Source organism: Eptesicus fuscus, chromosome 1 (genome assembly GCF_027574615.1).
Source record: "Eptesicus fuscus isolate TK198812 chromosome 1, DD_ASM_mEF_20220401, whole genome shotgun sequence".
Classification (NCBI taxonomy): domain Eukaryota; kingdom Metazoa; phylum Chordata; class Mammalia; order Chiroptera; family Vespertilionidae; genus Eptesicus; species Eptesicus fuscus.
The window spans coordinates 136455107-136470055 of record NC_072473.1 but is presented as its reverse complement, the minus strand read 5'-3'; positions in this window follow the sequence as shown (position 1 = coordinate 136470055).

Below are 14949 nucleotides of genomic sequence, written 5' to 3'. Positions count from 1 at the left end.
TAAATTATCTTCATATTTTTGGATTCTTTTTTCTTTTTGTTTTTCTAGTTGGGTGTTCTTTGTTTTCTCATATTTCAGATCTTTGGTTTGATTCTTGGGGTACATTGATCTACAGTTGATTTTCTGTATATTCTTTATTTCAGACAGTGTATGCTTAATTTCTGACTGGTCCTTTTCCATTTTTTTGGCATTCTCATTAAGGTCCTTGAAGGTCTCATAAAGTTTCTCAGCGGTTTTTAGAAGATTCTTGAGTAACCTTATAAATGTGGTTTTGAACTCTATGTCGTCCTGTAGTTTGCTTTCCTCCATTTCTTTCATTCGTGACATACTTCAGTGTCTCCGCATTTTGGCTGCTTCCCTGTGTTGATGGAGCGGCTTTGTGTGGTAGGTGACCTATAGGGGGCCAGTAGCTCAGCCTCCCCAATCACTTGAGGTGGACGGTCTTGGTACACCCCTTTGTGGGCTGTGTGTAAAGTCTTTGTGGAGTTAAGCTGTGATTGCTGTTGGTACACTGGGAGGAATTGTCCTCCAGGCCAATTGGCTGTGGGGACCTGCTGTGTTTATAATGGAAGAACTGCTGCACTGAAGACATGCTTATAGTGCAGGACTTGTTTGAGTGGGGCTTTGGTGCTCACTGAGTCTGCCTCTTGAATGTGTCACTTATGGATGTGAGGAGTTGAAATCAGTGTCTCACACTGACCACTAGGTATACTGGCTTCTGGATCTCCAATGGGGTGCAGGGCAGCTACTGTCTGAGGTAACCCTGCAGGAGCTACAGCAAGAACTACAGTCCTCTCCTCCCTGCTTGGGATTTGTAGATTATGGAGCTGTCTGAACTGGTTTGCAAGTTTACTAGGTTAAGCGGCAATAGTGAAGGCCATTCATATGCAAAAGCCGCTGCTTGGAGCTTGGGTGAGTTTGTAGGTTGTGTGGGGCAGCGTCTCAGGGCATCACTAGGTTGGGCGTGGCAAACAGCAATGGCTGGCAGCCAGCCGTCCCGCACCTCCAACTGCGTCCCCGCGTCTCGCGCCCCAGCACAGCAAACAATTATTCCTCTGCAAACAAGCCACCCTCACTTTCTGACCCGATGGAAGACAGTCCAGCTTCTCCCTGTAGGAGTTTGGGTCCCACGCGTCTCCCCTTTGGGTTGAAGAAAGCAACGCCCACCGCCAGCTGGGATCCGCCGCCAGCCCGTATCATGCATGCGCCCACCCCCGTACCTCAGCTTTTCAGCGTTTGTGCACTGAATGCTCTTTTCTCTTTCTGTCTGGTTGTAGAACTTCCACTCAGCCAGCCCTCCCGTGGCTCTGGGTGATAGACGTTTTGTCTTTTAGTTGTAGTTTTGAAATTGTTGTGCATGGCTGCAGTTTAGGTGTTTACCTACGCCGCCATCTTGGGTTCTCCATAACCATGATTTTGAACTCTATATCCAGTATTTTGCTTTCATCCATTTCTTTCATTTGTGACTTGTTTCTTTGTCTCCACATTTTGGCTGCTTCCCTGTGTTTATTTCTATGTACTGGGTAGCTGCTAATTCTCCTTGAGTTGATAGAGTGGCCTGTGTGGTTGGTGTCCTATAGGGCCCAGTGGCTCAGCCTCCCCAGTCACCTGAGGTGGACACACTTGGTGCACCCCTTTGTGAGCTGTTTGCACAGTCTTGTTGTTGTTAACCTTTGACTGCTGTTGGTATCACTGGGAGGAATTGACCTCTAGGCCTATTGGCTGTGATGACCAGCTGTGTCTACACTGGAAAATTTGTTGTGCAGGAGACAACCTTATGGGGCAGGCCTTGCTTCAGTAGGGCTTTGGTGCTCACTGAGTCTGCCCCTTGAGTGTGTCTCTTATGGATGTGAAGAGTTGTAATCTGGTATGGTCTCACTCTGATCACTGGGTACACTGGCTCTTGGATCTCCAAAGAGGTGCAAGGTCAGCCACTGTCTGGGGCCACCCAGCAGGAGCTCCAGAGAGATCTGCAGATTCTTCCTCTTTGTTTGGGGTTTGGAGGTGCCCAGATGAGGCCCAGCTGTGAAGTAAGACCTCTGCTGCTGCCAGGTAGTGGGCCTTCTTTTGGAATCTCTGGGGCTCTCTGACCCAACAGCAGTTTGTTTTAGGCAAAAGAACAGGCCATTCATATGCAAAAGCCTCTGTGCACAGCTTGGGTGGGGTTGTAAATTGGCTGGGGTGGGGTCTCTGGGAATCACCAGGGAGAAGCAAACAACAATAGCTGCCCTGAACCAGAAAAGTCCCAGGTTTTCCGCATCCTGTACCCTCATGCAGGAACAATGATTGCTGTGAGCATCTCTAAGAGTAAGCCATCCTCACATTACTGTCCTGATGCCAAACAGTCCAGTTTCACCCTGTATGTGCCTGGGTCCCCCAGAATCTAGCCTTGAACTGGAGTTCAGAGCAAACAGGAGCTTGTATCTCCCTCCTGGTTTAAAGAGCAGCATACCCAGGTGCCAGCACTTTCCGTGCCTCCACACCTCTTACCAATCTCAATGCGCTTTCTTCACCTCTCTAGTTATGGAACTTCCACTCAGCCAGATTTCCTGCACTTTTGGATGGTAGTTGTTCCACCATTTAATTGTAGTTTTGATGTGGTTGTGAGAGGCAGCAAGTATAGGTGATTACCTATGCCACCATCTTGGTTTCTTCTGATTTTTTAAGTCTTTGGCAAAATCCTATAGTTGAAGGAAAACCTGACCCTTCGAGTTTTGTAGCCAATCTCTTCCATCCTTTGTGAATAATGACTCTCCTTTAAAGAAACAACTTTTGGCTTGCCACTGGACCTTAATAGACAAAACACTTAATCATGGGCCACAATGTTGCCATGTAACCTGGGCTGTTCATCATAAACTGAGTGTTTTCTAACAGGCGGAGCCATAAAATTGGGTGTGCCTAGTGGCACTCCATCACCAAATGGAAGGTATAGACATGTAATCAGGATTGAGCAAGTCTTGAAGACAAAAGTAAGTTGTATTAGGAAGCGGCCCAAGTGCCTGTGGCCTCTATTTCTGCTACATTGCCTTCTCTCCTCTGGCCTAGAACTCTGTCCTAATGGAGCATTCCCTATGATCAATAGACTGAGGAAGAAAAACCTAGGCTTAGTTTATAGAATCTCTGCATGGCATGTAGATACCACCTGAAAGTAGAGAGTGGTAATACTACAGCCCTATCCTATGAGAGCTCTGAAGGACAGCAGTGAGGGGAAATCCTCCCAGTAGGCAAGACTTTGAGTGGTCTACCTGGTTACTTGAAAAGACACATTGGATATAGGTTTTCCTTCTCTGTCCATATGCTTCTACAAAAATTACTATTCATAGTCTTACAGAATCCCTTATCCACCATCATGGTATTCCACACAACATTGCTTCCAATCAATAAACTCACTTCACAGCAAATAAAGTGAAGCAAAGGGCCCATGGTCATGGAATCCACATTCCCCATCATCCTGACACAGGTTAATAGAAGTGGAATGGCCTTTTGAAGACATAGTTATGGCACCAGCTAAAGGGCAACACCTTATGGGACTGGACAAAATCTTCCTGGATGCTGTATATGCTGAATCAGCATTAGATATATAGTGCTGCTTCTCTCAAAGACAATATTCATAAATCTATGAGTATAATGGTTCACTATAACCTCAAGTGATCTATTAGCAAAATGTTCCTTCATATTCCTGTGATACATAGGCTCTGCTGGTGTAGAGGTCTTTGTTCCAAAGGCAGGGATGCTTTCATGAGGGACCCAATCATGATTCCACTGAAATGGAAGTTGAGATACTGCTGCATGGACATTTGTGCCACTGAATGAAGAGGTAGAGAAGGGGCTACTGTTTGGCTAGGGTGATTAATTCTGACTATGAAGAGGAATAGTGCCACTAATATCACACAATGGGGATAAGAATGATAACATCTGGAAAGCAGGAAATCTTCAAGGGTGCCTCTTAATAGTCCCATGTCCTAGAGTTAAAGTCAACAGAAAATTACAAGAACCAAACTCAGGCAGGGCTGCTAATATCCCAGAGCCTTCAAGAATGAAAATTAGTGCTCTAGCCGGCTTGGCTCAGTGGTTAGAGTGTCAGCCTGTGGACTGAAGGGGCCCAGATTCGATTCCGGCCAGGGGCACATGCCTGGGTTGCGGGCTTGATCCCCAGTAAGGGGCGTGCAGGAGGCAGCTGATCAATGATTCTCATCATTGGTGTTTCTATCTCTCCTTCTCCTTTCCTCTCTGACATCAATAAAGAAAATATTTTTTTAAATATGTTTTATTGATTTTTTACAGAGAGGAAGGGAGAGGGACAGAGAGTTAGAAACATCGATGAGAGAGAAACATTGATCAGCCGCCTCCTGCACACCTCCTACTGGGGATGTGCCCACAACCGAGGTACATGCCCGTGACCAGAATCGAACCTGGGACCTTTAGTCTGCAGGCCGACGCTCTATCCACTGAGCCAAACCAGTTAAGGCAAGAAAATATTTTTCAAAAAGAATGAAAATTAGTATCACTCCACCAAGCAAAGAACCATGACCATTAGCTGCAGTACCTACTGACAGGAAAAAGAATATGGAATGGGATATTACTTGGCCAGAAAAAAAGAACAAAACCTTACATTTGCAAAAGCATGGATTGACCTAGAGGGTATTATGCTATGTGAATTAAGTCAGTCAGAGAAAGGCAAATACCATATGATTTTACTTATGTGTGGAATCTAAAAAACAATATAAATGAAAAAAATAAAACAGAAACCAAGAACATACTGATGGTTGCCAGAGGGGCGGGGGGGTTGGTGAAGAGATTGATAAGTACAGATTGGTAGTTACAAAAATAGTTATGATGTACAATAGTAAGGTACATCACAGAAATTTAGTCAATAATGTTATAATAACTCTGTATGGTGCCAGGTGGGTACTGGATATATCAGGAAGGACCACTTTGTAAAGAATATGATTATCTAACCACTATGCTGCACACCTGAAACTAATACAAAAGATATTTAATATAAACTGTAATTGAAAAAAATTAAAAAGTACAAAAAAAGGATATGTAATGGTAGACTTTGAGAAGTTATTTATAAATATCAGCTATGATCATGTGACCATTGCAGAGACAAAGCCTGTAATAGTTATGAACATTTTCCTAGTTTTAATCCTATCTAATAAAAGAGTAATATGCAAGTTGATCATCACTCCAAGACACAAGATGGCTGCCCCGATGTGGTCAAAGATGGCTACCCCTATGTGGAAACAAGATGGCCACCACAAGATGGCCTGCAGGGGAGGGCAGTTGTGGGCAGTTAGGGGTGACCATGCCAGCAGAGGAGGGCAGTTAGGGGTGACTGGACCAGCAGGGAGCAGTTAGGCGTTAATCAGGCTGGCAGGGGAGTGGTTAGGGGGTGATCAGGCTGACAGGCAAAAGCGGTTAGGGGCAATCAGGCAGAAGCAGGCAAATGGTTGGGAGCCAGCAGTCCTGGATTGTGAGAGGGATGTCCGACCGCCCATTTAGGCTCGATCCTGGTGGAATTGGGCCTAAATGGGCAGTCGAACATCCCTCAAGGGGTCCCAGATTGGAGAGGGTGCAGGCTGGGCTAAGGGACACCCTGCCATGCACGAATTTCGTGCACCAGGCCTCTAGTACAAATACATTTATACTAGAGGCCCAGTGCACAAAATTTGTGCCAGGGTAGGGTTCCTAGGCCTGGCTGGTGATCAGGGCCTATCGGGTTCTCTGCCTCCCCACCCCTCCTTCCCTTGCCACCAATCGGGGCCTGCTGGCCAGGGGGAGGGTCTGCGGGAGGTTTTGATACCCAGTTTTGGAATGTGCAAGAGGCAGCCAATCAATGATTCTCTATCATCATTGATGATTCTGTCTCTATTTCCCTCTCTGAAAGCAATCAAATATATAATTTTAAAATGCAAGGTTTTTAGAGGAAGAAAGGTAAGGCAAGAGAGATATTGGAAAAAAAAGGATAGGGGGCATTTGAGATCTTATTTACATTTCAAATAGCATAACATAAGGTGGTCCTCAAGGGGTGACAGGTGAGGAGTGGCAGTGGGTGGAGCAGGGCACTGCAGGCTGAGGAACGGGCTGTAATGACTAGGAATGTCTGTGACAGTGACACTGAGTGTGTGTTGGGACCATAGCTGGGATAATTCATCCCCAAGAGGTTTTGATCCCAGATGGGAGGAAAAACACTAAGATTAGCGGGCATTTCTTAGCCTAGAAGGTGACATGGGCAGCAGGAGCAGGCTTCCCTGCTTCCTTACAAATGTAAACAGTGTAACGGGACATGGATATCAGTCACATGGCCAAATCAATGGCCCGCCAGTCCTGGTAGCTGTGTCTTGCCACTCTCTGGCTGTGTTGCAGTGCTATTGGCCGGGGAGGCTGAAGCCATGCCCCTGAGCACATGTAGTATACAAAGGGGCGGGCAGAAAGCTGGAAGCTGGAGCTGACACAGCGTGGCCCAGCAGCGCTGTGTCCACCATGGAGCAGGATGGGGAGCAGCTGTTGGCCCAACTGTCTTTGGAGTTGGAGGGGCTGCGCTTCCTGCATGTCACTGGTGAGTCTCTGCTAGCCACAGGACCAAGAAGCAGCAGAATGTGGGCCACGCCAAGGTTAGTGTGTGGTCCTTTGCAACGAACCAGCTGGGCCAGGCAGGGCCTGGGAAGGCTTTTCCCTCCTAGAGCCACTCTTCCCAGGGTGGCAGCATCCAGCCGCTTTTTTTCCCCCATTTTTTTTTTTATTGGAAAGCAAGCTCTGGGCTTGCAGTTCCTGGGATCCCTGGGCCATAGTGTGCACCTCCAGGCCTTGCTGCACCCCTTCCCTCTCCTCCTGAGTTGAGCATTAGCCTTGCCTGTGCCCTCTTGCAATCTGGGACCCCTCGGAGGATGTAGCAGTCCACCAAGCAGCAGGTGGCCAGGGAGAAGCCTGAACCGGGGCTGGGTGCCACGCAGTACATGTTCATCCTGGCCGCTGTGCCTGCTGCCGCCACTTGGTAGCGCTGCTACTGCTTGGTAGTGCTGCCGTGGATCGCCAGCCATAAGCCTGGCTTCTGGCTGAGTGGAGCTCCTGCTGTGGGAGCGCACTGACCACCAGGGGGAAGTTCCTGCATTGAGAGTTTGCCCCCTGGTGGTCAGTGTGCATCATAGTGACTGGACAACCAGTAGTTCTGGTTGTTCTGGTCATTCTGCTGTAACGGTCACTGAGCTTATATATATATATATATCAGAAATTTTTTTTTTCTTTTCTCCTACCTTTATCATCTACTAGAGGCCCAGTGCATGAATTTGTGAACAGGTGGGGGTCCTTCAGCCTGCCTGGTGATCAGAGCCAATTGGGGTCATCTCACCCAGTCCCTATCGGGCCAATTGGGGCCCATCGGGTCGGGGGAGGGACCGCAGGAGGTTGGCTGACAGTGAGAGGTTAGCTGTGGGAGTGCACTGACCACCAGGGGACAGATCTGCTTTGAGCATCTGGTGGTCAGTGCTCATCATAGAGACCGTTCAACTGGTCATTTGGTCAACCGGTCATAACAGTCACTTAGGCTTTTATATATATACTAGAGACCAAGTGCACAAAATTCGTGCATGGGGTAGGGGTGGCGGTGGTGTATGTGTCCCTCAGCCCAGCCTGCATCCTCTCCAATCTGGGACCCCTCGAGGGATATTGGACTGCCAGTTTAGACCCTGATCCCTGTGGGATCTGGCCTAAACAGGCAGTTGGACATCTCTCTCACAATCCAAGACTGCTGGCTCCCAACCGCTTGCCTGCCTGCCTGCCTGATTGCCCCTAACTGCTTCTGCCTGCCAGCCTGGTAATCCCCTAACCACTATCTTGCCAACTTGATCAATGTCTAACTGCTCCCCTGCCAGCCCAATTGCCCCTAACTGCCCTCCCCTGCCAGCCTGGTCACATCTTACTGCCCTCCCTTGCCAGCCTGGTTGCCACTAATTGCCCCCTCCTGCTGGCCTGGTCACCCCCAACTGACCTCCCCTGAGGCCTGGTCCCCCCAAACAGCCTTCCCTGCAGGCCTGGTCCCCCCAACTTCCCTCCCCTGCTGGCCTGGTCACCCCAAACTGCCCTCCCCCGCTGGCCTGGTCACCCCCAACTGCCCACCCCTGCAGGCCTGGTCCCCCCAACTGCCCTCCCCTTCAGGCCTGGTCTCTCCCAACTGCCCTTTCCTGCAGGCCTCATCCTGCCCAACTGCCCTCCCCTTCAGGCCTGGTCTCCCCCAACTGCCCTCCCCTGCAGACCTGGTTTCCCCCAACGGCCCTCCCCTGCAGGCCTGGTCCCCCCCGCCCAACTGCCTCCCCTACTGGCCATCTTGTGGTGGCCATCTTGTGTCCACATGGGGGCGGCCATCTTTGACCACATGGGGGTGGCCATCTTGTGTGTTGGAGTGACGGTCAATTTGCATATTACCCTTTTATTAGATAGGATAGATCTGAGATATCTTAATAATACTTAACTTTACACTGAGCAGCCAGATTATTATGATCTCTGAACACACAATAATCTGGCCACTCAGTGTATATCCTATATAATAAAAGGCTAATATGCAAATTGTCCCCTTGACCAGGAGTTCGACCAGCAGGCAGGCCAACCAACCGCCCATGTCCACTCCCCCTGGCCAGGCTGGCCAGACCCCACCCATGCACGAATTCATGCACTGGGCCTCGAATATATATATATTCTGAATGGCCAGCCTAATTATTATGTGTTCAGAGATCATAATAATCTGGCCACTCAGTGTATATCTCAGTTATAAGATAGCAAAGGAAGTGTGTGAATCATCTTGGAAAAGAATGAACATCATGCAAGGATAAAAAAGGAATTTGCATTCTCTTCTAGGGAAAGGGTTAGCATTTTTTACTTGTATGCAGGATAGTTGTATCATGTTAGGCAGAACTTTGGTATTGTCTTTATTCAGAGATTAAGTATACTTTAAGGAGATGCATATGGATGCCAAATCGGCTAGGGGTGGATTTTAATGGCTTTATAATGTGTCAACTTGGCTAGACTAAGATATATTTCCCAGAATTCATTCTCTTGTTTGTTTTCAGTTAAAGTCAGTCACAGTGATTCTTGGGAGATTTGGAGGCTGGAAGGGAAGCAGTGGCCATTTTGTAGCTCACATATGGTGCAGATTTGCTGACTTACCTCATTGGTATGAAGCAGTAATTGGGCCTGCAAGTGCTCTATCTTCCCCTGATCCTCCTTTGGTTGCTTCAACTTGTAGGCCTGGTGAGTGTGTTTAGCAGTTGTGACAAAGAGACCCACTTGTGCTGAATATGCTCATCACCAACGTCAGTGGCAACAAGCACTAATATGAGTTCCAGTCTTACTCATGGGGCTCCAACTCATGTTTGTTGGTTCCAGCCTGCTCTTGGTCTCCCCGCTCCAATTTACATCTTTCCTTCCCTACTGCCTAACCCAGTGGTCGGCAAACTCATTAGTCAACAGAGCCAAATATCAACAGTATAACGATTAAAATTTCTTTTAAGAGCCAAATTTTTTAAACTTAGACTTCTTCTAACACCATTCTTCAAAATAGACTCGCCCAGGCCGTGGTATTTTGTGGAAGAGCCACACTCAAGGGGCCAAAGAGCTGCATGTGGCTAGTGAGCCACAGTTTGCCGACCACAGGCCTAACCCATGAACTTCAAGCTCCAGTATTAGACTCAGAGACAACAGCCATACAGAAACTACTTAGCAATCTCCCACAGTTGCATAAGAGCAATTAACAATAACAAATGCATATTGGCCTTATGCAGTATATATCTTCTACTGATTTTGCTGCTCTGGTAGAACTTGGACTGATAGAAGCAAGGAGCCAGTATGGGGCTACCATGAGTTTAGTTTTGAACATATTATGATTGTGATGCAGGTGAAACAACAATGTAGAAGATGCCTAGTGTTAAAAAATTTTTGAAATTCAGTAGATAAGATGAAGAGAGGGGTATGGATTTGAAATGCTTGAATGGAGGTAAAAGCTGAATCCATTGCAGTGGATGAGATCATTGAGGATACTGAAGAAAAGGGGAGGAAAAAAAAGGATATACAACTCAAACAGGGAAAAGTGAAGGAAGCCACAACAAACATCAGATTCTGGATCTTGACAAGGGGATATTGGAGTCTGAAGGGTGTGTGTGTTTTTGTTTGTTTGTTTGTTTGTTTTTGGCCAGATAAAACCTGTGTAAATATATGCAAGGGACCTTGACCCAGGAAGGACTAGCGGCTGAAAGAAAATGGCACGAAGTGAGAACACATCGGTTAGATCCTGTGACAAAATCTATTTTCTATAGGATTGAGCCAAAAACTTCAAAGCCCTAACCTTGGCTTGTAATGTGGTTTGTGGCACTAAGCTCATAGCCTAACAGAGGAACAGAGAAGCAGGAATCCAGGACACTTCTGAGGCAGGAATACCTTATGGTGGTAATGAGGGAACAGTCAATTTGTATCCCACAAGCTGTACATTTGAAAAGGAGTGTAACTAGCATGGGACTGGGAATTTGTGCATAAAAACTATCTGCACAGCCCTGTTCAGTGTTTCTCAGTGGTTAGAGCATTGGTTCACCCACCGAAGTGTCACGGATTTGATTCTTGGTCTAGGGCACGTACCTGGATTGTGGGTTTGCTACCCATTTACCAGTCAGGGTGAGTGCAGGAGGCAACTGATCAATGTGTCTCTCTCACATTGATGTTCCTCTCTGTCTCTCTCTCTCCCCCTTTCTTCAATTCTCTCTGAAAAGCAATGGAAAAAAATATCCTTGGGTGAGGACTAACCAAAAAATAAAATAAAACTATCCTTAGACACATGCCTCCGTTGAACTATTATGTTGATTTCCCAAAGAAGACCCCAGTCCTCTGTCCAGTAAGGTCTACTCAGGGCCTTGCAAAGGTAGTTCTGGGCCTTTCTCCCTTTATTTCCAACAAGATTTCTAGGCTGCCAACTTTGAACATGGTGCAACTGACACCCTAGATAAAGCTGCATTCATTGAACTGTCTCCCCACTCTTCTTAATCTTTGCTGATTCCGTTGACATTGGCACATCCTAGGGCCTCTGTCTTTTAGAATGCTGATTCATCCAGAAAGCATGTCCTGGAGGTAACAGCCTTGTTGCATGTTTCAAGTCAAGGAAGGATGTGTTGGAGGAGAGAAAGCTTTCATTTACTCTATTGTAAGCAACCCAAAGGTCAGCATCATTGTGAGGACTTAGACTGGAAAATTAGTCCTGGAGGCTAAATAGGGCTTCCAGTTGCAAGAAGTACAGTTAATACATATCCCCTGAATGTGTGTGCACCGAATAGGATGCCTCTCTCTGTGGTTGTACCCAGGCCCCTTTTTATCCTTTTCCTAAAGACCTCTCTTGAACCCCGAGAGTTTCTGGCTCATTGTGATGTCTTCAGGGAGGTCAGAGCACATGCAGAAACCCTGCTGTTTGGCTAGAGCTCTGAGGAATCCAGCCAAGTACAGAAATAAGCCAAGTTTAGAAACAATGAGTTAATAGTCCTTATTCGGTTGCATTTTGTTAGTGATTACTAACCAAATGCTTCATTTAGTCAAACCTTGGATTTTTTTGTTCCAAGTACTTTTCAAGCATCAGCCTTTCTCTGACCCTGACAAGTAGCCAAAGAAAAGTTGATGCATGGAAAAGTTATGTTTTATACAAAGGCCCACAGAGTTGAACACATCCAAGCCGAATTGGGATTCTACAGTAATATTTTCAATAGGCTGCTTAAAGCTTTTCTGTATTGCTCTGGCCCTTCTCTCTGCCTGAGTGGGTTAAATTTCTATTTGTCTGGACATATAAGATATAGGCACTTTCCCCATTTGCCTCATTCTCGCTTCTCTTTAAATGAAGAATACACAGTGATGTGTCTCTTGAATGTATGATCTGGTACAATGAAATCCAATATTTGTTATATCTTATCCTCAAATGGATGCTATTGCATTATGGTCATGTTATATAGTTTTCCTCCAACTCTTTTTTTCCTTTCACAAAAGTTGTCTAAACTCTCTGCTTCCATCAACCCACTCCAATCTGGGTCTGCCCACATTGTTCCTCTGAGATAATTCTTGCTCTCATAATCTGCATGTCATTTGCACCAACAGACACATTAGTCATCATCTTTACACACTTCTCAGAAGCACTCAACACTAATGACTACCTGTTATTTCTAGTGACACAAACAATCTTTACATTCCAGGAGAGCACACTATCATGCGTCTGATCTCTCTGAATGCTGTCCAGTCTCTTTGGCCACCAATCAGTATCTGGGCAACCACTGAATGTTGAATTCCATGAGACTCTCCATACTTTCCCTTTAGATGATCTCATTCACACAGAGACATTTAATTACCAGCTAAACAATGAGAACTCATAAATCTGTATCTTTAGGCTCTTCTGTGTGTTCTTAACTCTACTATATAACTTCTCTTGATTGTTCAAATGCATTTCCAACTCCACATATAGTTAATAGATCCAGGAACTGTAACCTGCAAACCTCTACTATTCTGTTTCTGTGATTGGTACCAGTATTCATCCTTGACTCCTTCCTTCCACTCCATCCAACCCATCCCTATGTCCAGTTGATTTTCCTCCTTATCCTTCCTGAATTCTGTTATGTTGCTCCACATTCATTACCACCCACTGGATTCCTATCAATAATTTTCTAAGTGGTATCCTGCATCCGCTCCTCTCTCTCCTGCAACCTCAGTATACTTAACTTACGAAAGCCAAGCAAACTGTCAGCAGCTTAAAACCCTTTGATTGATTACTGGTCTAGGAAGATAAAACAGTAAGATTTGGAGCATAGCATAAAGGTTTTGTTGATCTGCACTCTACCTATCTAGCTTCAACTCTCACCACCCTTCCCATCACTCACTGTATGTCAGTCACACCGATATTCTTTTTGTTTGCACTCAGGGTCTTTGCACATACTCTTCCTTCTGCTTGTTTTCCAACTTCTTATTCTAGGTAACATCTCCTTATTTTCAGATGTTACCTTAAATGACATTTCAGGAAAGCTCTCCCAGGCTCCATAGGGCTTTTTTTCTTACTTGCATCCTAGCCAAGAAGGAGTAGATCACATAACCGATAACAAGGCTTGGAAGACATATAAAGAATGTGAAAGGAGGCATAGGCACAAGAAAATGCAAAGTAAGCATCAATAAAACCCAGATTCTGGAAACATATGGATACAATGGTGACTTCTTTTTTTTTTATAGTAGCCACTGTGGCATGGCCAAATAAATTAGTTGGGACCAACATTCTGGCAAATACTTAAAGTCACTAATATGGTAGATATGTGTTTTGTGATAGTCCAACACCCCTTCCAAATGGTACCCCAATTTCTTTCTAGGGAACTACCTCTCCCTATTGTGAAAAATCTGCTGGTATGAGAAATTCAAATTGCTTGTTCTCCAACTCTGGCTACCCAATGGGTTTCAGGAAGTAACACCCATCTAATTCTTTCTACTTCTCCAAAACACTGTAAGGCAGGCACCTTTTCTTGGTCATTTGGACTTTAATCTACAACAAGAGACAGAAAAATGACAAAATGGTTGGAGTTTTTATTTTTTTAAACTTGACAGCAGTGCCTTGACTGTTCCAATAGTGCCTGTTTCCTTGTGCACTCCACTCCCAACCAAAGCTCCCTTCTTTTGCTTGTTTACAAATATTTTTCTTCTACTTTCCTGCCAATATTGTGCACTCCTAAAACCCAACTCACTTTCCACAAATATTCAGACTCTCTCTTTAACAATAGAGCTCCAAGACTTTAGCTAGGCACTGAGAGTCCCAGATCAGGATAATATTTCAGCCTTTCTTGCAATTTGGTGTAGTCATAAGACTAAGTTCTGGTCATTTGATGTAAACAGAAGTAATGCATGTTATTTTCAATTTGTCTCCCTACAATGAAAGGTTGATGTGCTCTCCTGAGCTTTTCCCTTGGCTGGGTGATTATGAGATCTAGACTCAAGCCATGATGAGCTGTGAAATAAATGGAAGGTCCATATTGAGGGTTGCACAGCAGTTTCATTAATCTTGGACAGCATAGTTTTGAATTGTGATCTGAGAAACATATATCTTGAATCAGCCAATTAATAGTGGGTCTATGTTGCAGCATCTTGGCATGAACCTGAATGATATAATTTCCAATATGTTATGATAAAACTGATCTGACATGTCTAAGAAATTAATGGTAATAATATGAAAATATGAATAAAATCCAAACTTTGTGTGTTTTCATAGTCCAAATATTGGTGGACATGAAATATTTAAACAGAGTTCTGCAGCCAAGAGAATCCACTGCAGACACTGGAATATTTATAGTGTAAGACAGGAAATGTCATAGTATTTGTGTTTCTATAAGGCTAAGGAACCATTTTCATCTTAGATCCAATCTAGAAATTATTTTTCCTGCCAAAGCATAACTTGGATAAAATCTCCTCCTTCACCAATGTGGAACAGAAACTATAGGAGGAGAAAACTGAATTTTCACTGGACAGAGAAACAGGGTCACAGCACAGAAAATGTGATCCTATTTCCAGAGTTGCACGATAAAAGCAATGGGCTTTTTGCAGAGTGTTAGGGCAAACCTGACTAGTAATATAGTTGCTACATCCCAGGATTCTAAGTAAACTTTGAGCAATCACTCATGTAAACATAATTTTTAATAAATTTTCCAAAAGACTCTATGGCACAGATATTTACTAATCATCAAATATCTATGTCCTCCCCTACATTAGTGAATTCAAAATTTGTTATTTATTATCAAAAGAAATTAGTTTTGTATTATTGTTTATCTTTCATGTGAAGTTTGGATCCAAGTTTTTTTCTTTATTGGCATATGAATGCATAATTGCTACAACACCATTTGTTGAAATGACTGTTTTTTCTCCACCGCATTGCTTTTGCACCTTTGTCAGAAACCAATTGACCTT